General features: G+C 38.4%; 1 protein-coding gene across 2 annotated transcripts in view; it reads left to right on the top strand.

Annotated features, from left to right (window-relative positions):
- The window catches only part of strbp (spermatid perinuclear RNA binding protein), a 91,458-nt gene that overhangs the window by 17,708 nt on the left and 48,230 nt on the right, over window positions 1-25,520 (top strand). For both annotated transcript variants that reach the window (XM_055153409.1, XM_020940246.2), the window contains exon 2: window positions 8,622-8,716. The gene's annotated coding sequence lies outside the window, so the exon portion shown is untranslated. The remainder of the gene's footprint in view (window positions 1-8,621; window positions 8,717-25,520) is intronic.

Raw genomic sequence — 25,520 nt, 5'->3', positions numbered from 1 at the left:
GAATGGACGTAATTAGCAAATCGCAAATGGCTGCATGTACCATAATTTTCACACACAAAAATAAAATCCTGCATAAAAACTAACCCTGTAAGGTAGATATGTAACATGTTTTGACATACATAGTTTGTCCATTAAATTTCTTTTTTGTCAGTTTTCCTGGGCAAATTTAAAATGTGAATTCCTATTATTAAAACATTAATCTCAACACTAATATGAATCACTGGTCAGAATAATCACAATTGGATATTTTTCCCAAATCATTCAGCCTCATTCCTAACCCTAACCCCCTAATCAACTAGTTTCTAAGCCTGAATCAATTTTAATTCATTATGAGCAACCGTCACCTGCTTGCTTCTATAGAGGTGTCATTGCTCTGCCTGGAATGTTCCACAGTATGGCATTAAACTGACCTACTTTACATTTATTCAATTACAGGTGGTTTTATAACTCAAAAATACCCTGAAAAACAGGAATTCTGACTGTCAACGGGGTTGCCTCTCCACAGATTTGACCTCTTAACATGGTCTGGTGTGCCACTGTGAAACATTCCACACACAGCAGTAACGTCTCCATGGCGACATGTATTTGACGGGCCCTCTACCAGAATTGTTACATAATGCACATTTAAGTCTTTATTCATGGTTTATTAAGGCTAATTAATGTGCTATTATGAAGAGCATGCATGATCTCTATAATGTCATTTTATTTGCTCTACTGGTTGAATGGAACAGATCTTCTCCTTTTCTCACTTTACTAAATGTTCTGTTTGGTGTGCTTTGAATATAGTGGTATTGCAAAAGTGCAGTTGTAAAGGGAAACATTATTTTAGAAAAGCTAATTAGCATTGGTTTTATTTGATTACTTTATACCATTGAGATTTCTACAAGCTTCGAAAAAACATTTGATTTGACTTTGCTCAATTGTGTAACATCTGAATGTCTCCCAGCAAAACAATCTAAGTCTAATTATTTTTCCCATACCACTACTGGGACAATTCTGATTAGCATGCTTAATATGTAAGAGACAAAAAATGTGTTTTTTCCAATCTCTATGGTCATCACATATTAGTCTGGCAGAGGTAAAATTCCTGGGTGTCCTGGCAGATTGGCACCCATCGTGAATGCATTTGACTTGTGAATAATTACTGTCACAGGGAGTAGAGTGGAGGGATGAACTCAATATTGCCTGTAAATGGGATTCCAGATTGGGTCCAGCCATTCTAGAAAGTGGTATTAGCTTTTCACTGCAGCCTTGCATATGCCTTAGCAAGGACTGAATAGATTTGAGCTAGCGCAAGATGAAATCCAAACTTTTTGTATTATTCTTGATTAGGAGACAGTTAAAGTCATTTGTTTCAGGGTTTTGTGCAGTATTGTAAGTGATTCTGTCCCTATCGCTGAAGCTATTTTCTCAGTTAGTTCTTTGCAGCTCTATCTCACACCTTACTGTCTCAAGGGCTGCTGATCCTCACTTTGTGGGGTTACGGCGCCGTGCACGTCCACACACACCAACATGCAGTGCTAAAAATCTCACCCTTTCCTAACTAAAGACAACGAGGGAGGCAGTAACTATAGCAACCGCGAGAACAGGAAAGTGATTGGCCAAGTTGTGGATTTGTTAAGAGCCACTGTATGAAGCCTGGGGGATAGACTCTGTGACTGGATCTCATTTGTGTTTATGGCTCTGGCTATTATATATGTGTGTGATAGGAAGGAGGACAATTCTCCCCAATTCTGAAGGTGTGTGGTGTTCTGTGTGAACGCTCTGTCAGGTGCTTTCTTGATTAAATTTAATGAAATGCTTCACGGGGGAACCACAAAGCAGCCACACACCATAAAATAGCAAATAGTCCCGCCAGAGAGGTTGGGTTTAGGTTTTGCTTTGACAACAAATTACGTTTTTTTAACCAGCGTTTTCTTCTTTTTTTCTGTTTTTGTTTGAAGGCGTCTATCTATACAAAATGTGTGGTTTGGTTCCTTTGTAATGAATAAATTGCGACGTTACATTTCATTAGGTACAAAAACACTGTGGCCAAGTGATTAGGAGTGCGAAACAGCAGGAGAAATGAAACAGATTTTCTATAGTGTTGATGTCTTTGTACACTCTGTTGGGTTTGCCAAAAATATTCTCAAGTGTGAACGCCTGACACATGGCGCAGTATAACGTCTTTTACAGTTAAGTTTCACTTTTCATTGACATAATGTTTCTGATACTTAACCACACTATTGAAACTATGTAGGTTATTAATGTCAAAAACATATCAAAATAAATGCAGGGTGGTCAAGGAGGGTACAGCACATAAGTTACTGCTACATCTACATCATATATTACATTTATTTTCAGCGACAATAAATATAGACATAACCACAAAGCACAGTTGTATATTTTCACACCATTGTCTTAAAGTCATGTCAGTTTTTCTCCCACCCTTTTTAACAGTGCACCATACATTTTGTCGTACCACTTGCATCTCTTATTCTTTGTTACCATCAGTAGACTTGTGCCCTGACTGCTGTGCTGTACAGAAAGCACATCCAGAGGGCTGTTCAGGAGGTGGAGGGGGCACCAGTCTGCCCTCACTATGGGGTGGTATGGGACTCACACTAGGGGTTTATGCCTTCTTCTAGAGAGCTGTCTTTGTGGATCTGACTGGAGAAAGGGCCATGTTGTGTTCTGTGCTTTTGTGTGGACGAACTGCTCAAAAGTTACTCCATTTTAGCTCAGCACAGATGCTCCTGGACAAAGGCAGAACAAACTCTGTGATTAATGTTGCAGAGATAAAATGCTGAAAATGCCACGGCTCTGTTTATATAAATAGAAGTTGCACTCTGTCTCTAATTGGGCTTTGTGGCTTTCACAAAGTATCAAGGTTAAACACTGATGCTCGATGCTGGTGTTTCTCCATCAGACTGAATAGAGGCGATTCAATTAAAATCTTGTCTGAATCATTACATGCACAAGTGAAGACTGTTTGACGTTATTGGCCTCAGTACGTGCAGTAAAAGACTGTGCCAGGCGCTTTCTGCTTCTGCGGTGGCTGCTGTTCAAACGGAACTATCAGTACTTCCTTCTTGCTCACAGGAATGAAGAACTACAGGATCATCTCCTTTATCTACTTCCTGTCCATTGTTAGTTTGGAACAACTGTGTGCTGGTGTGGATTTTGGTTAGTTATTGATTCGTGTATAATTGTATAATTTATTTCTGTAAATCAGTGACGGATGGAAACTAGCTATTTAACTATAATCGGTTTCAGAATATCTGTTTTTTTCTGAGCTTAATGTCTCTGTACAATTGTCCCTAACTAAATTAAACTTATATTAAAGGTAGGCCTATTGCAATTCAAGGTCTAAACTACAGAGGATATTGTATTATCGAAATAATTGCAAACATAAGTCACCCTTATGATTTGATTGTGATATATTTTGCAGCCCTATGTTATAATCTTGTAAAACATTTTAATTTAGTGACGGCACATGCAAAAATGCTGGAACATATATGTCAGATCTTGAGCTAGGCTGGGTCAAGACAAATGGGGGGGGGGGGTTAAATATTGTGTGCATGACTTCCTGAAAATTGTCTAGTTGTTGAGACAGAAGACATCAGTTTCTATTGATATACCTCCTGTCCTCTCGTCTCCTCCTAACCTGCTCCTAATCTGCCACGCTCCTTCTGTCCAATCATTGAGCCTGTTTTCACACTCGACAGTTCACAGCTCTCTCAGACTCTGCTCCAGTCATTTCCTGATTGGAATTCCAAAGACCAGTTTCAATCAGCAGCGATCTATAGCCCGGCTGCTCTGTTACATGGAGGAAGTAGAAAAAGAGAGAAGCAATTCCATGGCTTTCAACCCCAGTGTTAGGTGTTGAGTACAAGGTTGTGTGTGTGTGTCGAAGTTAACAAGGCCATCGGTGATACCCCATTTTCTCCCAGACAGTGATACAGTATATGTGGAGGAGTTGTAGGTAACATCAGTGACATTACGGTCTGATTGTCTTAACCTGTATCTTTCAAATACTAAATCAAATGTTTCTGATGGTGTATTTGAAATTAATTTGGTCATGCATGTAACATAATCATCATTGTAATGAAAATGATGGGAGATTATCAGGATTAGGGTTACCTGTCATTAAAAGAGAGGCATGTCACATTCATTAGGATTTGTATATTGGATACACAAAACACAGAGATGTGTGTTGGTGGTGGTGGTAGTGATGATGATGAAGTACAGTCATATTGTATTTTTGATTGCTACACATCTTTGCAAAACCCTGACAAAAACATTACTGTCAGACATAGTAAAATATATGTATCATTCATTATATGCCAACCTGCTTATAGAAAATGAAATCCCCATGGACTAACATTTTACCTGCTGATCTATATTGTACTTCCCGTTATCTGTAAAGTGGCCCTGTTTCTTTACAAGGGGCATTAGCACTGCTCTTTGTTAAAGGCCTGGTTAGGCTAAAAGTAACATCTCAACACCTGCCACTTTGATCATTCAGACTGAAGGATGTAAAGGCCACCATGAAGACGCCCACACTCCAAAATTGTAGTGAATGTATCACGCCAATTCAAGGTGAAATGTGCCCTATTATCGACAGGGAGCATAAAAACCCTAATGGTGAGATGACTCGCACACAAAGCTATTGAAAGAGAAAGCTGCTATCTGGGGCAGCGCACCAGCCGATATGTGTGACCTTAGTAGGTGTAGCGCTCTTATGTATCCATCTACTACATGTTAAATAATAGAGTTTTCCACAAACCACTTCTGTTCATGCTATTATCTACTCTTATTGGTGTGAATCACCAATACACATCTCACAGATCCAATGTAACTTTAACTATGTGTTAATACCCAATACCAAAATTAATTTAGAATTATTGTTAATGATATGTAACAATGAAGCTGCACTGTATAAATAAGTTTGAGATGTTAGGCCTACATCGGCCAGTAAATATTACATGAAACCGATTCCTGATTCTGCAAATATTTCTGGACTGGGGTCGATACATGTCATTAATAGTACAATCTTAGTGCTGCCAATGAGCTTATAACATGTAAAAAAAATGTTCTTAATTAGAACATGACATTATAACAGCATTATATCTGTACTTGTGCATCTTTTACTAATTTATTCTTTTCTACACCTCAGCAGCATCAAACACATGTTTATGCCTGATTGCACAGTGTTTCTCTGTTTGAAACCTAAATAGTTGCTTCTCACAGACAGTAATGGCTTACAAATGAGATGTCAAGAAAGATGGCAAATGACCTGGAGGAGAGCATGGCCTTTATTTAGTCTCCTATGAGCCCTTCCATTGAGAACATGTGCTAGTGATTCAGACCATTATCTGTCACTGTGTCTCCATTAACCTCTGGAGCGCACTCTGAAGCGAGACATGCACAGGTCCCTCAGTAAAATTAGACAGTTTGAAGGCTTGGTGAATTATTAATGCCGGATCTATATGCCACCTCTGGCTAATAGCCCGCATAATGCAACTCCATTGAATGTGTGACCTGATTGTATTCTATCTTTTCCTTTTAATGTATTATTGTGATGTTCTTGGTATGGGGTCTAAAATGTGACAAACTATTTATTTTCTGGATTACAAAATTGATTTCAAGTTTAGTTCTTAATTAAAGTTCTTAAATAGTAATTTCTTGAACATAAACAATACAGACTTTTTTTATTGCCAAACCACATGCTTTCACTGACAAAGGATTGGCTGTGGACCTCTAAACTAAAACAAAACAAAACAAAACAAAACAAAAAAACAGGCATATCACTGACCTAATCTTTATTTAAATTAAATTAATAGTATCTAGACTTCTCACGATATTTACAGTATGGACTTATCTTTCTATATATGACTGATGGAACAATATTTTTCGACTAGTATTTATTGTGTATACATTTTCGTGTGTACCTTGCACTACTGGGAAATTGTTTATATTATAGTCACATTTTATTTGAGCTGTTGAAGTAATAATGACTATTACTCATTACAAATGGGAACTAAATAGTAGTTTCATTCTGCTACTTATTTATTGCAGCTCCTGATTTAACAATATTGTACATCTAGAATACTTTTTGTGGTATTAATCTACTCTTGGGGTTTTGTGTCAGTGCCATAAAGTAGTTTCAGTATTATTGTTTAATCGTCTATATTTACTTCAGCCATATATTACATCATTATTATCAAAATGCGTTATCATGACAGGCCTAGTCATGTCAAGTCAATGTCTGTGCTTTTAGTCCTATTTATAGTACAGTACAATAATACAATAGGATTAGTTTTACCTGGGCTCCCCTGGTAAACTGTAACAATTACAAACGTCGTCTGTGTTCCTAGTCCCCTGTGAATCGTCCATGTCTGTGTAAAAGTCTGTAAAAATTCCCCCGAATTTTACCTCCTGTATTTTTGCAAACCCCGGAGCTCCTCAGGTAATTTGCCATTTTAGGTCCAAATGTGAATTAAATCAACAATATTATTAATCACCACAGACTATACTCTAATCCAGTTATTGTTTTTTTCTATAATTAAGAAGAAAAAAAAAAACAGATTGCGGTAAAGACTTGACTTTTGGTGCAAAGTTTATAAAGTTTGGATGGAGGGGCTGTGTAGCGTGAACGGAATAACAGAGAGAGAGTATGGCTGATCGCGTGAATGTCATTCTTATTGCCAATCCCCTCAATATGGTAAAAAACATGGTTTTTGACACTACAGTGCAGGTGCATTCTGCTAAAAACAAACTTTAAATAAAAGAAGCATTGGTGACATTAAAACGTTCTCATCTTGTTTTGGTGTGTTTATTAGTCCACCATTTGAAAGTCTGTAAAAGCACGTAGTTTACTGACATTGCTTGTCCTGTGTGAATGTACACACAAAAAAAAAACTCAGACGTTATGGGGTTATTTAAATTTTATAGTCGTCCCCAAGTAAAACTAATCCCATGTGAATAGGGCTTAAACCTATAACTACTGTAACAATTTATGATTCATCTAGCCTCAAGTAACTTAAATTATGTTGACCTTCCAGTTACTAATCACCACCTTTGTTTCGTTATAGTCCATGCGTCATTTTTTCAGTTGGCATCGCTATCACCAGCAGATCCAGTTAATCTGGTACTACCGTGACATTACACCTATTACACCTATAACCAACTCCCTCTTCAGAAACTCGCCGGTCCATTCTAAGGCGTGACCTCTTCTTCCAATCCCACACAGCAAACACTGCATTTGTTCTGCTCCGATTTTCTTGGCGCTAGGAGTGCGTCTTGTGTTGTCTGTGGGAGGGTGCAGCATTTGTATTTGTCCTATCTGGTTTGTCTAGATTATTGCTGTCACACCTTTTCTTCTCAGTTGCATGCACATTTTACTGGCAGTGTCTTTAGGGACTATTATTAATTCATGCTGCCAATTAAAACAAGAATTGCAGAGGTATACTTGAGGCTGCATCCTCAAGGTCTCGTAGGTGGGCGTAGGCTTTCTTTAGCAGTGACTGAAGATGTTCTGTGACTGTGCCTGTCCAACAACCTCGGACCTGTATTTTTAGTGTTTTGCCACAGGTTCTGATTTAAAAGACACCCAGAAAAGGGTCTCAACTCACTGTACATTTTGCCTGCTCCAATCCCTTTTTTAATTGCGACTATCTGCCCCCATTTGGATTACTTTACATTTGGTTTCTAAAGGGTTCACATATTATAAATCAAAAGGGTAGAATAAGTAATGAAATTAAGCATTAAACAATTTACCCATTCAAAAAATATATATAGAAGCATTTCACAATACATTAGTAATAAATTCTTAATCTGGTTGCAAATATAGATTAATCAATTTAAGTTATGTTATATTTAAAGTCTTTATAGTTATTTATCTTGTGATTGCATATTCTTATTCTCCTGCTGTTTCTGAACTTGGTATTGCAACACTGTAATTCTCCATTATGGGACAAATAAAGGTTTATTTTATCTTAACATAGAAAACAAATTAATCTCAAAATAGGAATATTATTTTTGTTGACATATCAGTCTATCAATCACTTACTTCTTTTACTCTTAATTGTATCCATTATATTCTTGCAAGTTAAAAAGTTCAGAGCTCTTGTGCAGTTTGTTTTGGTAATGGTGACGTGATTCTCAGCCTGACGGTGTGAAAATAAAGTTGCTGGAGTAAGCGCATATTTGTAGCTAACGCTAATTTAGAGGGCTGTCCCGCCAGAGCATGGTCTTAGTTTCTGCCTTGTAAGCTAGTAAACAACGCTACAAATAGTTAACTTCTACCAACCACTCCAGCAGCTCAGAATACTTCCTAGCAGTTGGTGGGCAGCAAGGAGAAAATGAATCCGTGTCCGTGGTGCTCTTCTTAAGTGAGTCAGCACCACTTTATTACAGTCCCACAGCACATTAAAGATATACTATGCAGATTTGACCTCCTGGCTTTTCTTTTGGCCTGTTGGCTTCTCTGTTGTAATCCATCTTGTTGTAAGGTAAATGCCCCCAGCTTTTATGTAAACAAGCGTATTTGGTTTCAGCTACGTTACATCAGCAATAACATGATCCTTAAACGCAGTCACGATGCTGGTGGTTCACTTCTCAAACTCTTCTCTTCTCAGGTGCTGAACTTGGCCTCTGGTGACACGGTGACATCACAAAAGCTGACGGACATTCGGAGAGGACGGATAAGGCCACAGAAGGACAGAAGGAGGAGGTGAGTGCGTGGAAAGAGAATCCATTGTTATGTGTGAGCAGGACAACAACAGCAGTGGACAGATCTTTAGCTCGGGTCTGGACTGGTTGCTGAAAAGGTGCGCTGCTGCTAGAGTGATCGGTTGAGGGGAATAGCACGATCAGCTTCTTCCAGAACACAAGAGCAGCCCTGTGGCCCGGAGCTGGGCTGTCACCCCCGCTGAGCCAGAGACTGAGAGTCCTATTTCGCTGCTGCACAACAAGCAACAGAAGCAGAGCGTGAACAGGCCAGGGCATTCACCAACCAGCAGACAGGACGCTACTGTGAGGCCAGGCTTAAATTGAATCATAAACCAGAAGAAACCGTATTTTTGGCTACGCTCAGTCAATGTTGCACCTTATTGTGCACACAGGTGATATTCTCTTAAGATATTTATAAATCTGGAGGTTATTCAGAATTTTGCAAGGAAAATGTGTCATGAAAGCTCTTGTTGCCTATGTAAGTAACTGACTACCATATTCTAACAATAGTCATGTGAGCCTGATTTTTACTCTATTATGTTGTCACCCTGGTTTATAATTGTCTAGATAGGCCTACACCCAAATGGAATTTAAGACTAATAGGGCTTACATAACATGGAATTATCACATTTTCAGTGGCACATCGGTGTTTTTTTCTGCTTTTGTTCAGAAAAAAAACTGCTACTTAGAGGTGTGAGAAATTTGTTTAGTAAGTGTGTTGACTTCCATAATCTTGTGTAATGACGAGATTGTAGTATTTAGGCAAATTTAAAGAGATTCAAGAATTTGTTCTTGTAAACTTTTTGTATTTCTGTGCATTTATGGGGCATCTTCATAGACTTCTACACTGGTGGGTATCCGATATTGCTTTTTGGGCGTTAAGATGAAAATAGTCCCATGTTTATATTTTTATGGAATGTCAATCTAAAAACACAGTAATCCAACACTCCTCAAATAGCAGAAATAATATTTAGTTTTCTAATCCGGCAGCCATCTCAACACAGCCCTAAAAATATTTGTAATGAATCTCATGCCTGCGATAGGGGAAGAGCCGTGCCAGAATGCGGTGCGCAGTGCTGTAGTTACACACCGCCGGGAACACTGTTGGCCTTGTTGAAATCACATGTAAATGACTCGAAAATAACCAAGCACTTGTGGTGTGTCAAAACGTGGTATTTTCTAAGGAAGCACCTCATTATAGCTCCATGAAGCCCAAACTGTTTTAACCTTTAGCACATTTATCCAGTCTCAAATTGGATAAGCATACAGCGATGGTGCTCTGAGCTGGTGGTTACTGCCTGTGCACTGATTGGGTTAGCTTAAATGCTGGCGTGACTGTGAGGAATTGTGTTTATTAATTAACAGAATAGCTCCCACTCTGTCCATGTAGTTAACCCGGACACCTGGGTGCTCAGGTCACCACTATGTAAAAGAGACACATTTAAACCGGCTCAGGGGTAGGCCTGTCATTGTAATGTCGCTTTATTGGATAATTAGAGGTGGTTTTTATGAGGATTAACTTCATTTGTGTCTGCAAATAAAGTTACTCATACAGCATGCAATCTTCACTTTTCATATTATTTATAGTGAATGCTGTCCATATGTAAAAGTTAACCTTAAAGATCCTATATTACGCAATATTGACTGCAGTTTTTTGTTTCATTCAAATGTGTTTCAGTTATCATTTTATTAGTCTGTCTAGATTTCCAAAGTCCAAAATGCTTTGTTCCACCTTGTGATGTCATGTAGTGGTAGTTTTCAAGTTTACAGCTACGATATAATTTTTTGATCATTAGTGATGGGCAATCCCAGGGCTGAAATCATCTAAATGATTCTAATGAAGGTGTATGGAATTTGGCAGGAACACTTCCAGTTTTGCCACATTACAGAGATTGTTTTCAGTTTGAAAAAAGAACTCCACCTGAATATGCAGTGTTCATGTGTTAAACATGTTTAAATGAAACAAAACAGAGTTTTGAGTTTTTAATGCAGAAACATAACATAAATCAGAAAACAGCTTTTTTTTTTTAATCTTTATTTAATGGATCGTTATGCATGGCCTCAGAGATTTGGTAAAGTTCAAAACACTGAAATAAGGTAAAGTATTTCAGTACATTTTAAATTATGACATCCAGCGATGATATATATATATTTTTTTACTTGCAGTTCAAGTGTTCTCTATAATGACTGTATGAGCCACTTTAGCTGAAAGCCTGCAGACCAACAAGCCTTGGAAAGAGAGGTCACATTTGATTGGCCGTAGACACCCAGACACAATTACTGCTACAAGTTGATTGCTTATTCTTCTCTCCCATTAGCCATTCCTTTTTATTCTTTGCCTTTGTTGTCTATGTACTGCTCTAAATCTGTCAGAGAATAACATTTGTTCTCTTGAGTTTCTTGTCTCGCTGGAGTTCATATGGTCAAGGTTTTGGTCCTGCTTGCTGTGGTCTCTCACTGTTGCGCTAAACTGCCTGCTTGTGTATGTAAAGCAGCTTTTATGCAATTCACCCAGTGGCCTTCCCCAGTATCATCTCAGCGGGGGAGTGGCGGGGTCTGCCAGTGCACGCTCATGTGTAAATAATTGATTGCTGTAGATGTATGTGTGAGTGTGTTTGCGCATCAGAGTTTAGACTGAACAGCACAAAAAAAACACTCTTCTCTTTGCTCTACATACTGTTGTGTGGGATATAAAGTCATGTATATGAATTGATTTGGTCCATAAATCAATCTAAAATCCATGCAGGAAACCAAGCTATGTCCGCTCATATGCTTAACTGTCCTCCAAAGTCAACCCTTAGAACCAAAAACCAGAGTATACTGAATAAAAATAACCCCAAATCCTCATGCATGACACAGGGAATTTTAATGAGGAAATTCATGAATATATTCGTATCAGGCCCAGGTGCCTCTGTGTGTACAAAGAGAAGTGACAGTGACGCCTGGGTGGAACAGATGAACCAAGTGAAGTCAGTGACACCTGCATTCAGTTTGTTATGGAAGTTTGGAAAGTGTTTGTATGAAATTAAGGCTGGCAGAGTAGTTGGCATTCAAGAACAGTGTGAAATTTCTCTTACGTCTACTGTATGTCACCTAATTTAAGTTTATGGGTGTTGCTGCTGCTAGTGTTATCACGATACTCAAATTTCAAACTCTACTTGATAATGAGAAATAGTAAGGCTAATGATGAAAATGTATGTAGTGTAGTGGAATCAATCGTCAATGTATGGATTCTAAAATTCACTTGACAACTGAAATCTGAATGGCAGGGCTGACTAGATAACTTTAACAAAAATGTGTTTTTGTCCTTAATGGCTGCTTTGGAGTAGCATGATCAGCGGACTTTTGCATGGTGTTTAAATTTAGATCATATGAATTCGGCAACTGGATTCAGGAGATTCTGGGCTTTAAAAAGGGTCTGAGCTGTTCATATTTGCAGAGCTGAAGTTGGTAAAATAGTGTTTGTGACTGCATGGGGCCATTACGCCTACTAATCCAAAATATCAGTGCAATTCTATGAGACTACAAAATAGATTAGTATCAGAATTTTTATACTTTCTGACAAGCCTGCTGCCTGCTTACTGAAGCAGCAGATTTTTTTCTACTTTTTCTACTTTTGGTTTAATGGGATTTGTTTGTCTTTGAAGAGGATCTGTAATGCAAAATCATCTTTTCGGTGCTTTCTACCATGTTATAATGTTGTTCCCTCATCAAGAACATTCCTCAAGTGGTTTTATATGTCATCCATGCATGTTTGATCTTGTAATCTTGCGATCTCTCCCAGCCACTATTCGATCCCTCTTTATAGCAGTATAACCCTGTCCAAAGCTCAGGCCTCTAATGAGCCCACACTGCAGTATTTCATAAAAAGGATAAACACAATACACTACAACTTCACAAACCTGATGTCATGTGTTGTTTTTTCATTAGCAGAATGGATGCTGGTGCTCTGAAGGGAGAATGATGCGAGAAGCAAGGGGAGGAGGGAGTGTCAAAAATGAAACTGAGACTAAATAAACATGTTAATTTTGTTATTGTTATTTTGTTTACGCTGAATACAGCATTTTCAAAACAATAACAGGTGATCTAGATGTTCTGTGTTAACAATTAATTCCTCATAGAAGTGTAATTCCTCCTCTGTAAACTTTCATTTGTAATCCCTTGTATTGTATTATTTCTTACAGTCCAGATTAAACAAAAACATTAGCATTTATCCATGCTTTTTTGCCTGTATAGCTCTCAGTGACGAATCCCTGAAATACCTTAAACGGTGCCACTAGATAAGGCTCTATAGTCCACTTAATGTTCCTTTCTTTTTAATCGGTGTGCACCTCTTTCTCCAGCTCTATTCATCTGGACGGCTGTGTTTTGGCCTTCACATCTTTCTCCAGTTCTCTTATAGTCTGTCCAGTGTCTTGTGTGGTGGTGGCCCCGGAGCCGCAGTGTCCTTGAGGAAGCTGTGACTTTGACTGTGTGTGCAGCCAACCGCATCACACCACTCATATACAATACACACACACACCACACATATAAAATATCCTCACATCACACATATACAATACACATACACTCGCACAACGCAACACAACCTTATAGCCACACCCATCTTCAGTCTAAATAAATAATTCATCGCCCATAAGGTGAGCTGTTTTTTATGCAAATATTGACAAAACCATAACGGTGAGCTATGACCGTTGTGCCTGTATCGCATGTTTACGAATCAAACTACATCCTCAGCAAATTGCTTTTACAAACAAAATTGCTCCAAGACATTTTTGATTGAAAGGAGGAACTATACTATGAATTTAAGTTATTTAAACTATTAATGTGTGCCTGCTCCTAGAAGGCATTCAGACGAGAGAACAGTGAATAAGACTGCTTTTCTAAAATACAGGAATTCATTATGAACAATCAGTTTGTGGTTACTTTATATTGTATGTGTTATTTGGTTAATAAATAATTGTGATTATACAGTTATGGTGTGAATTTTAAGAAACTAAATGAATGATGATACCATATAGCTAGTCACATACTTGACCAATGTTAATTCCTAAAAATGGGTGTCCACTGCGGGATTTTGTCTGTTTATGATGGAAGATTGTGGGGAAAATCTTCAATCACTGCAAAAAAATCATTGTTCTGAGAGTCAGGCTGAGACAAAGCTCAAACTTAGACCCATCGTACGACTAAAGACGAGCTGTAACGGATATCAAGCCTGTTTGATATTTTGGAATCTTGGTCTCGGAGTGAGCTATCCTTTCACTGTGTCTGAAATCAATCTTTCTCAACAGTAAACACAAGCACTCCTCGGAAACAGCAGAGGAGCTCCACCATGAACAGGACCATCACTCCCCTTTTCTTTTTAATTTACTAACTTTCACAAATGTGCTAGCCTCCACTAACCTATGTACTTATGGAGATGTTACCACACAGAACCTGGAACCTCTGCTTGCACTGACAAACTTTTCTACGACTAATCGTGTATTTATTTTCTATTTTCAATTATTGTGAGAAGAATCAACATCAAGTTTGATAGCATGACATCCTTACATCACAGATTTTCCTCGAAATGGTGCAGTCTTGCTTACTGAAAAGAAGACTAAAACTGAGGACACTGGGGTCACATGCACCTGCTCCTCCTGTCTCCCTCGAGGTTTGTTACTGAAAGCAGACAAATTGTTCAGGTGATCTTGTAGTTAGCCTGTCCATCACTGTAACCTGATCCTCCCAGTGCCCTCCTCCTCATTAAAAGTGCCCTATACTAATCTTGGATCACGCCGGGCCATTGTCACAGTTTTCCGTAGCCTCTGAAATATACATGGGGCCTGATTGTCTGCTTGTAAGTTGAGAGCTTATGGTCTTTCGATTCCATTTGTTCCCGCTGGTTCTCCATTTCTCCATCGGATATCATTGTATTGAGTTTTTTTTCTTCCTGTTACCTGTTATCTGTGAGATATCAGGTGGCATGTGGTTAGCAGGCTGCGCAGGCTATATATGGCGCAAGCGCTGTTGTAATTGCATCCAGTGTCAAAAGTGATATCACTGACAGGGTGCCGAAACATTTGAATTTGCACGCCTCTCTCCCTCCCTCCCCACGGCATGGTGTGCGTGCATGTGTGTGTGAAATTCTGTCCCACGTTCAGATGAGAGTGTGTGTGTGTGTATCCATGGCGACCGATCCCAAGGGAAAAAGTTGAGGCAGAATCTTCCTCGCGCTCTTTTTCCCTCCTTTGTCTCTTGCTGCTGTGTTGCAACCGAATCCGTTTAATGTGCACACACTCGCACAGTGACAGGAGGTGTGTGTGCGTGTGTGTGTGTGAGTCACCGTGTTGTGGTTCCTCCCGCCTGAATCCTATTAACTGTTGGCATTAAAGTGGTAGAGTCTAATGACTGTGAAAGACTCCTTATCCGCCATTGTCTTCACTTCATTTAGGGCTATGGCAGTTACATGTTCATTAGTGCTGTAGGCTACACTAAAGATAATACATTTGATTCACATTTTGGATTACATCAAATTTGAGAATAAAATCTTTACTGAACATGTGTTGATCAAATATATCCACGTGCAATTTTTGTGTTTTTATTACTAAGCGTAATCATATTGTTTGGATGTGGGACAAAATGTTATGTTTTCAAAATCTGTCAGAATGGTGGCAAATCATGTATTTGTTAGTTTTATTTTTTTGTAAAATGAGATTCTATTGTCATATTCTTCAGACTTAATGGTAGAGATCGACCAGTCTTTTTCCGTGGCCATTGCTGATTCAGATTCTTTAGAACCCGGAGAAACCAATAGCTGATCTATATATATATTATATATATATATATATATATATATATATATATATATATATATATATATATATAGGGATCATATATAGGATTGATTAAATTCTGTCAATTTAAATTTACTACTACCACAGCCTTTTACTACACACCTATAAGAGAGCTGTGTAATTATCTCTTCGCCCTAAAGTGTGTAAATAAAGCATTGTGTGTTCGGCCAAAACAAAATATTGGCTTGTGCTGGAGATTTCAGGCCGATAGCCAACGTGCTAAAAAGTGCAAATATCGGCACAATGTATCAGTCTAGCTTTACTTGATGGGGAAAAGTACAATGGATACTAAAACTAAAATAAAACTAAAATGCTAATAAATGTCAATATATTCAGGTTACATCATGCCCTTATGTTCATCAGTGTCAAGACATCTGATAATGCCATGGACTAACCTTTCTCACAGTGCTGCATGTGCTTGTCGGCTGTAACCCATTCCTCATCCTGTGTTATCCCACTTGTTTCCTTTCCTCCGCTGTTTCCTTGCCTCCTTCCCTCCTCTTCAGCCTGTCCACCCTCTCCCCTGAGCCAGACAGACAGGAAGGAAGGGTGTAATCAAACAGCCATATCGCCCAGAACACTCCTCAAACTGACCTGCAATGAATGGAGTCACTGATGGGCTCCTAAAGCACTGCACATGAGTTAGGAGGGGCTGGCACACAAGACCATAGTATGAGCTAACTGGAATAGCATTTAGTCCCTCCATGCCCTGGTAATTAACATATAAATATTATGAATGTACAGTTGAGTCCAAAAGTAGTACTTTAATGTGTTTTTGAGATCAATACTTGGCAAAAGGTATAAAATGATGAATGATTTTAGCTGTAGGGCAATGTTAGCAAGTGAGAATTGGAAACCGGGAGCAATCTTCTGAGACCAGCGAAAATTAAGCTGTTTTCAGGAAGTTTGTCAATGTAGAAATCCAATGTTGATTCCATAGAGTGAATACAGTTTTTAAGCCAAACGTTTTTTAATTTTCTGGTGTTGTGACCTAACAAGTAATCACATATACATATAAATAAATGTACAGTGTCCCCTGCCAAACACACTATCAATCTGCTTTTTATTCAGCGTGTTTCAGCAGATCATCTTTAAGATTACTGACTAGTGAACTCTGCTGTGTCTCTGTGGTTTTGACCTGAAATGGTGCCTTATAAATGCACTTTTGGGATTGCCATTTTTAGGTTTCTGTGTGGTAGCCGAATGATTATTTAGTGTTTGTGATTTCATAATACCTTCCACTAATCCACTCACAGACCTCATTAGCAGGACAAACCTCTGTGTGTGTGTGTCTGTGTGTGTGTATGAGGTGAAATCCATTTGAGAATTAGTGCACATCTGTCTCCGCCTCCGTCATACACTCCTCTGGTATCTCAGAACCAGGAGTCTTTCTAACTTCACACACTTCACAATTTGTGACCTCAATTCTCACTAAAAAGTATTTTAATCCCACTCTGACCCATTTGGGACTTTTGGCACCACCTCAAATTTGACTTAATGACATTCTGTACCCGGTAATAAGTGTCAACATTGGCCATGGCTGTGGGGTTTACAGTAATTATCCCATTCAGTGTTGTGCTTTGATTGCACAGTGTGCTAGTTGTCATCAAGAGATGCATTCTAGACACATTCATTAATATAGCTATGGCTGCTTGATTATGGAAAAAAAAAAATATAAATATATAAATATATATATATATATATATATATATATATATATATATATCACAATTAATAATAATAATAATAATAATATGTATCCATTTTATATAGAGCACTTTTCTGGATACTCACACTCACAGAGCATTATTCATTCACTCCATACCTGGTGGTGGTAAGCTACTATTATAGCCACAGCTGCCCTGGGGCATACTGACGGAAGCAAGGCTGCCAAGGTGCACCATTGGCCCCTCAGACCACCACTATCACACATACACCACTTTCATACTAGGCAATGAGGGTGAAGTGCCTTGCCTAAGGACACAATGACAGTTTTTTGCAACTAGCGCCCCACTGTGGCACCTGCGTTTCCCAGTGGTCTCCCATCTAACCAAGTACTAACCAGGCCCGGCCTTACTTAGCTTCTGAGATCTGACAGGATCAGGCTTTGACAAGCCAGTATGGCCACAACAACAATTAAAATCACAGTTGTTCAAGTGATTGTTCATAGGGAGCCAGAGAGTACTATATGTACTACTATATGTATACAGTTTGTATTGTGCAAGATAGTGTTAAGAGCAACTTGTGTGAAAATGGGACAGAATGTAATCTGTATACTTTAAGGAACCATGGATTGGAATGGAAAACTGTGTGTCAGTCTAAATAAATATATTCAGACTTTGACTGAATTACAAGGAGCATTTCCTTGGTGGAGGTCATTAATTGTCATGCACTTTCACAGACTTTGATAGGGTTGGTATAGCTTACGACATATAAATGACTAGTCACATTCTTTTCTCCTACATACACACTCAGAAGGCTAGTCGTGTGACAGGCCTGTGTTGGCAAACATGAGCTTAGCAATGAAAAGGCTTTCAAGTAGGATTAAGCCGCTAGGTGTCAATGGAGGAGACAAGTGGGCCACAGACCGCTGGGATATCACTTACTGTGACAATCGGCGTGGGTCTGTCGGGGCACACGCTCTATGTAAAACACTTGAGAGACAGAGGGCTGCGGATATTTGTGGAATTACAGAGGAGGAAGTGCACACACATTCGCACGTTCTCTCAGAGACGCAGCCCTGGCACCACCATCTGTTCCTGCTGAAGTCAGCTCAGCAGGGCCCTACACACACAAATGACAAAATACACAATGTACCTACACACACTTTCACAATACACGCAATATACCTACACACACAGTACCACACAAGCTATTTCTGCACACAGTGACGCAGGACACACTCCGGCATTCCCTTTTTATGAGCTTCTACCTAATGACACCAACATCTACAGCTATGTCAAGGTCACAATCACAAAAGTGACATCACTGTAGCATAACTCTAAAGCACAGTACACTTGTCCAGTGTGAATGCAAACAATCTATGCCCACGTGGTCCACACTAAAGACAGTGGCATAGAGGAGGAGATGAGCCACAGAGGAGGGGGTGGGCCATACCACTGGGCTGTGGCTCAGGTTTGTGCAAGTGTGATTTGGAGCCACAGAACACTCAGCTATCCAATCTGAGTGAGCAGTCTTCAAAAGCCGTCTCTGAGCAGACCCTTGTACTCAAATAAATGTGCTCAGAAAATAAGTATATAAACAGTCAAAAGGTTTGGGCTCTCAGACTAGAAGATCATATAGTTTAGGAGTAAATGTGGTTTCACTGGTTTTATGATTTAATAAAATAGACCATACATTTGTTATCTTGGGTCACTTTTGCACCTGCACAATTAAGTATGCTAATTTATTGACTTTATTGTATCTACTGATTTCAGGTTGTGCAAAAATTGGCACTATTTCTATGGTTATTGCCTAAAATTTTCTCAGCAGTCAGTCATTTTTAAACACAGCTTCTTGAGGAACATACTGTAAGTGGATTTTTACACAAATATTGTAAGAACTAACTACTGACAGTTTCTGTCCTTTTCATAGAATAGAACATTAGAATAGTTAATGTATGTCATTGTGCCCGCTCGTGGGCAGCTGTGGCTACAGAGGTACCACACCCCCTTTTTCTGACAGGTTGCCCTTGTGGTGTTGAAAGGGGTCAAATGCATTTATCATACCATAGAATTTTATTTTTTTTCCAAAGCCTCACCTCCTCCTCAATTCCCTTCTGGATTTCTTTGTCTCATGTGCATATAGTGGCTGATCCATCTATTCTTGTTAGCCTGTGGCCCTGAGCCTCTCCTGTCTGGCCCAGTGTCAGCAGGATGTGCAGCTTTCTCCATTTTAATAATCGACCAAAGGGACTTCCACTCCTCTGTCAATGTTATCTATCTCCCTCCCACAAGCTACATCAGCGTTTCCTCTGCTTTCTGCCCTCTCATCAATACACAGGACTCTGACCTCTCCCACTGAGCACCTATGCAGTCAACATCGCCACAGTAACGCAGCCCAAAAATATAGGCTATTCTGCACTCTGGTTTAAGGCTTCAGAAAGATGATCAGTGTTATTCTGTTCCGGGGGAGATGGATTTTTCCAAATGAAACTATTTTATCGACCATAGAACAATTTTAATGTTTTGAGATAATGAGGATCATATCTAGCATAGCACAGTCAACATATTTGCAGTCTTTAAGAGAAATTAATTAATGTGAAGAGAAATAGTGGGCAACATTCAAACAGTTTATATTTAGGTCTGGGAATGCAGTATTACATTCATTTAGAACCACAATTTAAAAACACAAATTGTTCATCTGTTCATACGCTGAAAGCACAATGATAATCTTTCTGCTTTGTCTTCTTGTATGCTGTATACATAGCTGTCCCATTCTCTTGGGAGGCGTCACATTTGTTAATAATTCTAATATATTCACGTTTCAGTCGACACACTTGAAAGTAGCAGCTCTGGTGGCTTAACATGGAGGAGCAGAGTCCTAACATGCTGGCAGGAGCAGGGACTCTCTGAGAAATTGGACTTGAGCAGGTGCATAAGTTGACACCAGTGGGGAAATCAGTGTGATAGTCATTGGAAGAAGTAATTGCTTTGTGTCTCAGTGTGCCGCCTGTGTGTCCTTGTTCCTCTTTGCATACAATTATGGGGACATGTCATTGTGGGGACAGTAATTGGACAGAATGGATTTAAATAGAATCTATAGTTGAATGCGAGCTAGGTTAACAATGACATGTTAGGGTTGCATGCATGGTTAAATCTGGTGTGTTTGTTTTGATAAAGCTGACATTTATTACACATATTACAATATGGTTGACAAAACATGAGATTAATGGATGTAATGGCTTGCTAGCAAAGCCAACAAATGGTGAAATAAATGCAAGATGGATGAAAGATTTATGCCATATACTGTGGAACATTTATAGGCAAAGCAAAACATCTCCATGGAGCCAAGCATCTAAAAAATTACATAGTACACTTTTAAAATGAAGGAGACTGAATTAGTTGTTTATTTCAAAGTATATTATGTGTTTGGTTCAGAGAAAAACAAGTCACTATAGAGAGATAGATTTAGCTGAGTGAAATTGGTTAGAGCTTTACCCCTTTATATTGTGTTAAAGTAGAATTCTGTGACAAAATCAGATTGCTGTGCACTGTATGCATCTAATTGTAAAACATTTTATTGATTCCCAGCCTGCATGCATCTCTGTATGGCTCTTTTGGATGATGAGAGTGTTGGCTGTGCAATAGTTAAAGAACTGTACTGAAGTTGTGTATGTGCCCAACAATCCATGGACCGGTATATGAATATTACAATGTGCCAAATGGTTTGTGAGAATTTGCAGCAACTTAGAAAGATGTCTAAATACCTTTCTTCATAGTTAATTAGGTTCATCAGCTTTAGAAGAAAAGTACAGATATATGGTAAAAGCATATCTTTTGGTAGAAATGAGACCACTGTATGCCCCCTGCATCTAATTATAGAGCGCTTTGTCCTCCGCTAATGTTTGTATTGCTTTACCGTCTTTTCAAAACTTGCTTTGACCTCTGAAAGTTGTGAAAAGCACTTAGAAGTAGCAGTGCAAAATAAGAACGCTTAGATGTGCTAGAAAAGTGAGGAATAGCTTTCAATTGCAGCAAACAGTTTAAAATAACCTATGATTAAAAAAAAAAAGAAAAGCCTTAATATGTACCCCATATACACAAAGTGACTAGCTTACCCAATGCTGCTTAGAGTGTATGGAATAGGTGCCTCAGCCCATTCTGGCATCTGTAATCTACTACACATGAGCTCTCTTAGCTTTAGTGCTGGTCAATTGGCTGATTTTCCTTTCATATTACAATGATGGCTCTCTCCATTTGGCACATTTACTCGTTCATTGTTATTCTGTGTGCTTTCAGTGAATCACATTGTCTTCCCCTGACTGCGGGACGGGCCGAGTCACCTCCACAGGGGTGTAATAGAACAGGCTTCTCTTGTACCTCTTCAATTCTCAATGAATGGCCTCTGCTCAGGAACCAAATGTTAAAATAACAGGGGGGACAATGGCTGGCAGGTACTTCTACAGCCTTAAACAAGATGGTGTTTTTGGCCAAATAGACTGGTTCTTAGAGCAAGTAACGTGGTATTGTAGGTATTCTTGAGCTATAAAATTACCTGAATTTTTAAAGATGTAAGGTTAAGCTGTTTAATGTTAAATGTTTAATGGAACATTCCAGGCAAGAGAAATGCGCAACCTCAACCTCTAACCAAAAAGTTACATAGTGCACTTTTAAAAGATATATCAGTCATAAGGATCTACTGTCAGATCTGAATGAAGAAAAGGTGATGGGAGTAGCAGAGAATAAAAACTGTGCTTCTTAAGTATGAATGTCTCTTATTATTTGTGAGGTGTTGTTGTTTTTGTGTTTACTGGCATTGCAACTTCAAAAGAAAGCTGTGATAAGAAAGCAGAAGGATGAGGCGGAAAATGAGAGGCTGCTGAGGTTGAAAAGAATTGCCAACACTGTTCATAATAAAGACATCACACATGACAAAGGTAGATATAGATAAATGGATACAATATGTAGGTTTTTTTGCAGCAGTGCTGTGGAGTGTTGGAATCTTTATTATTATATTGTTCAAAGTCTAGAAATACAAATGCACCTAAGAAAATGCACAAAACTGGAGCAATACAACAATTTCGTCATACATACACACACAGGCATTATATCAACAAGGTTTCAGTTTTACTTTTAACATGCAATCACATATTCATCTGCTCATACTTTCATATTATGTTATTTTAGGTTTAAAATGTACAACAGATAGTGCTTGTTTATATTATCATGCAGTCTTATATCTGTGTAATCCCTCAGTCGCCCAGGTAGATTTTATTGTGGTCCCTGGACATAATAATAGTCTATTTATTCTGATTCAGCTCAAGATCGATGTTTTGACAACCCTATTTCAATATCATGAAATAGCCTTATTTTATAAAAGAAAAAAAAACATAAAAAATAAAAATGCAACAGATTTTGAGGTGTGTAGTTCTAAGCTAATTTAATAAAATTTTATTTTTATTGATGAATGTCTAATGCTGTTTTGCGTGGTATTATCTAACTACAGATCTCAGTTCAGTTATACTACCCTAATTGCAATCCGTGTACGTATCCCCTCCCTTTGTATTCATCTCACAAGTTATTTGTTTACTCTTTTAGCCTTTTGAATATTCTCTCAGGTCTTTGTTGCTGCATGTTTATGATGAATGTAATGACTCAAGACGCAAGACATAATGTGTTTTGATTGTCGATACAACAACTTCCATTTTCTAGACAATATACACGCAGACTGCCTATCTTAAATGCTATATCATTTCTCATTTCAAAGACAAACAATTGTATCCCTATAGGCCTGCCTCTGTCACCTGTTCACTGCCGCGCTGTGCCTTCTTAACAACAGCTTTATGTGCGCGTGAGGCTGCATGCATTCTGCTGATTGAGCCCCACCTGGTCCTCGGAGTTTCATTATTTTTGGCTCCTCATGTGTGTGCCTAGTTGTCCGTCTCATTACTCCCCATGTTTGTAGATGTTTTACCAATCGCAAACATTGTGGCATTGCTAACCCTTGAGCAAACCACATTTACAAGCGACTTTAATATGCATTTTGGGCTATTTACACACTTCTTGGGTGTTTAAACATGATCTGTCAAGAAATGGCGCGGGCCAAAAATACTATGCCAGGAATAGTGAGGGGAAAAAATCAACACTTGTGCTTAAAAATAGGTTTGAAATAGCTTGCCAGAGGTGCCTTCCAAATGTACACCTTGAGATTGCTGTGTTGTTGAGGTGATTCATTGGAAAAGAGTAGTGCTGTGAAAGATGGTGACAGCAGAGCACGTACTGAGCAGGAGGTAAGTGTGTGGTAAATGCTATAATTCAGTCCCATTACTTTATAAAGAGTCTCTTAACATGGTCTCCACCTTCGTCACTTATACTTATCAAGATAGCTCACAAAATAGTGTTGGATCGGAAAAGAACACACCAAAAGTTTATATAAGATTAAGTTCATCTAAGATAATATTTTTTCTGTTGGTTAGGGTTAGGGTGAGTTGGTGTTAAAGCTGCACTGCAATATACCGCAAAATTGTCAATACTGCAATATTGGCTAACACTAGAGCTGAACAAATAAAAAAATATTGAATTGTGATTTTGATTAAATTTGTGATTTATGTTTTAATAAAAGAATTCTGTTCAAAGTTCACAAAGACTGAAATATGAACTGATAAATTAATACAAGAATCACGTTTCAAAAGATTTTTTATCTAAATTAGAAGGTTAGCAATTGCAGAGTGAGACAGGATTTGTTGTTTGTGGAGGAAATTATGGACGTAAAAATTGCAGCCTTCACTAAGTTAACATAAAACTAGAATCAAATCAAGGCTAAGTTTTTAGGTTTTTAACCATGTTGTAATTGTAATTGTATTAAGAGTGAGTCGTGCATGTTTGCTTTTAATTGCTTATTTTCAAACCGTCATTTTTGCCCCAGTTTTCACTTCCACTGTCATACGCACACTGCTCTGTATTCACTTAGTTCTTCAATTTTATTTTCTTAATAAGTGATATGCACTGGATTTGGCAGAACTGTGTAGTCTTTTTTGTACAAATGAGAAAAAAAATCCACACCCCGCTAGCCTGATATTCAGCGTCTCTTTGTTGTGATGACGTTTATGGCAATGTCAGCTCCCACTGGGCACCTCAGTTTTCTAAAGCGTAACCCAATGGACATGTTTCTTTTATTAAGTCGTATTAATCAGTATTGCTATTTAAAATGTCCAAATTATAACAATGATCCATGGGTGTCATAGATTATAACTATATAACAGACACAAGCACAATTTGTCTCCTTTAACGCTAATATCACATACCCAAATCTTTTCCAGTATCTTGCCGCCCTACTTGGTGTAAAGTTGAATGGATTTGGGAGGCCCCTGTAGTCCAATTAAAGCCGGATACTAGCTCAAATGTAAGTGACCTTTAGAAATGCTTATCATTGCTGCATATAGTGATGAGCTATGCATGGAAGATGGGGCAAGAGCTGAATGCTCCTTAAGGGACAGAGTTAAAATTTTACATTTATGGAATGTCTTCTTTTTGACCACTTCATTTCCAGGGGCTATCGTACTATGCAGGTGTAATACTTAAAGTGCTTTTATTGCAGTGTCTCCGTGGCTGAAACACGTATTTAAAGGGCCCGTATTATGCTATTCTCTGATCTGTGTTACAATACTGTTTTCTCATCACATTCACACATGTTTAACACACAAACCCTTCCCAGAGTTTTTCTCTCAAACTGAAAACACTCTATTCCACTTTGTGATGTCATGTGGTAATACAGAAAGTGCTCCACTCTGTTTTTAAACTCCATACACCTTCACTAGAATCACTGGATTCACTGGATAATTTGAGCTCTGGAATTGCCCATCTCTAGTGAACTAAAGGCAAAAGGAGCTATTAACAAAAAAAAAACTACCACTACATGACATCACAAGGTGGAACGGAGCAGTTTGAGTTTTAAAGATATAGGCAGACTAATAATAAAGGGTTACTCAAACATGTGTCAGTGAAACAAAACACAACTCTAGGTATGTTTTTGAGGTAACAACATGGCTTAAAGGTCACAGGAGTCTGTTTTACACAATATGACCTTTAATAGTAAAATATACTATTGACCAAATATATTCAATTGTCCCAACATTTGACTTCAAGTATAGTTTATTATGTGATTGTAAGGATTTGTAGATTTCTCCCTCTCCTAAAAGAAAATCCAAAATAGTTGAACAAGAATATTTACATTTATGATAATTCTGTCAATTGTGAATATGTTTTAGTGTGTAAATTTGCATGCAGCTCAATTTCCTTCAAGGCTGTA

This window comes from Boleophthalmus pectinirostris, unplaced genomic scaffold (genome assembly GCF_026225935.1).
Source record: "Boleophthalmus pectinirostris isolate CB_2022bp ecotype Guang Dong unplaced genomic scaffold, ASM2622593v1 HiC_scaffold_18, whole genome shotgun sequence".
NCBI classification, from domain to species: domain Eukaryota; kingdom Metazoa; phylum Chordata; class Actinopteri; order Gobiiformes; family Gobiidae; genus Boleophthalmus; species Boleophthalmus pectinirostris.
This window is presented reverse-complemented; position numbering and strand designations above follow the sequence as displayed.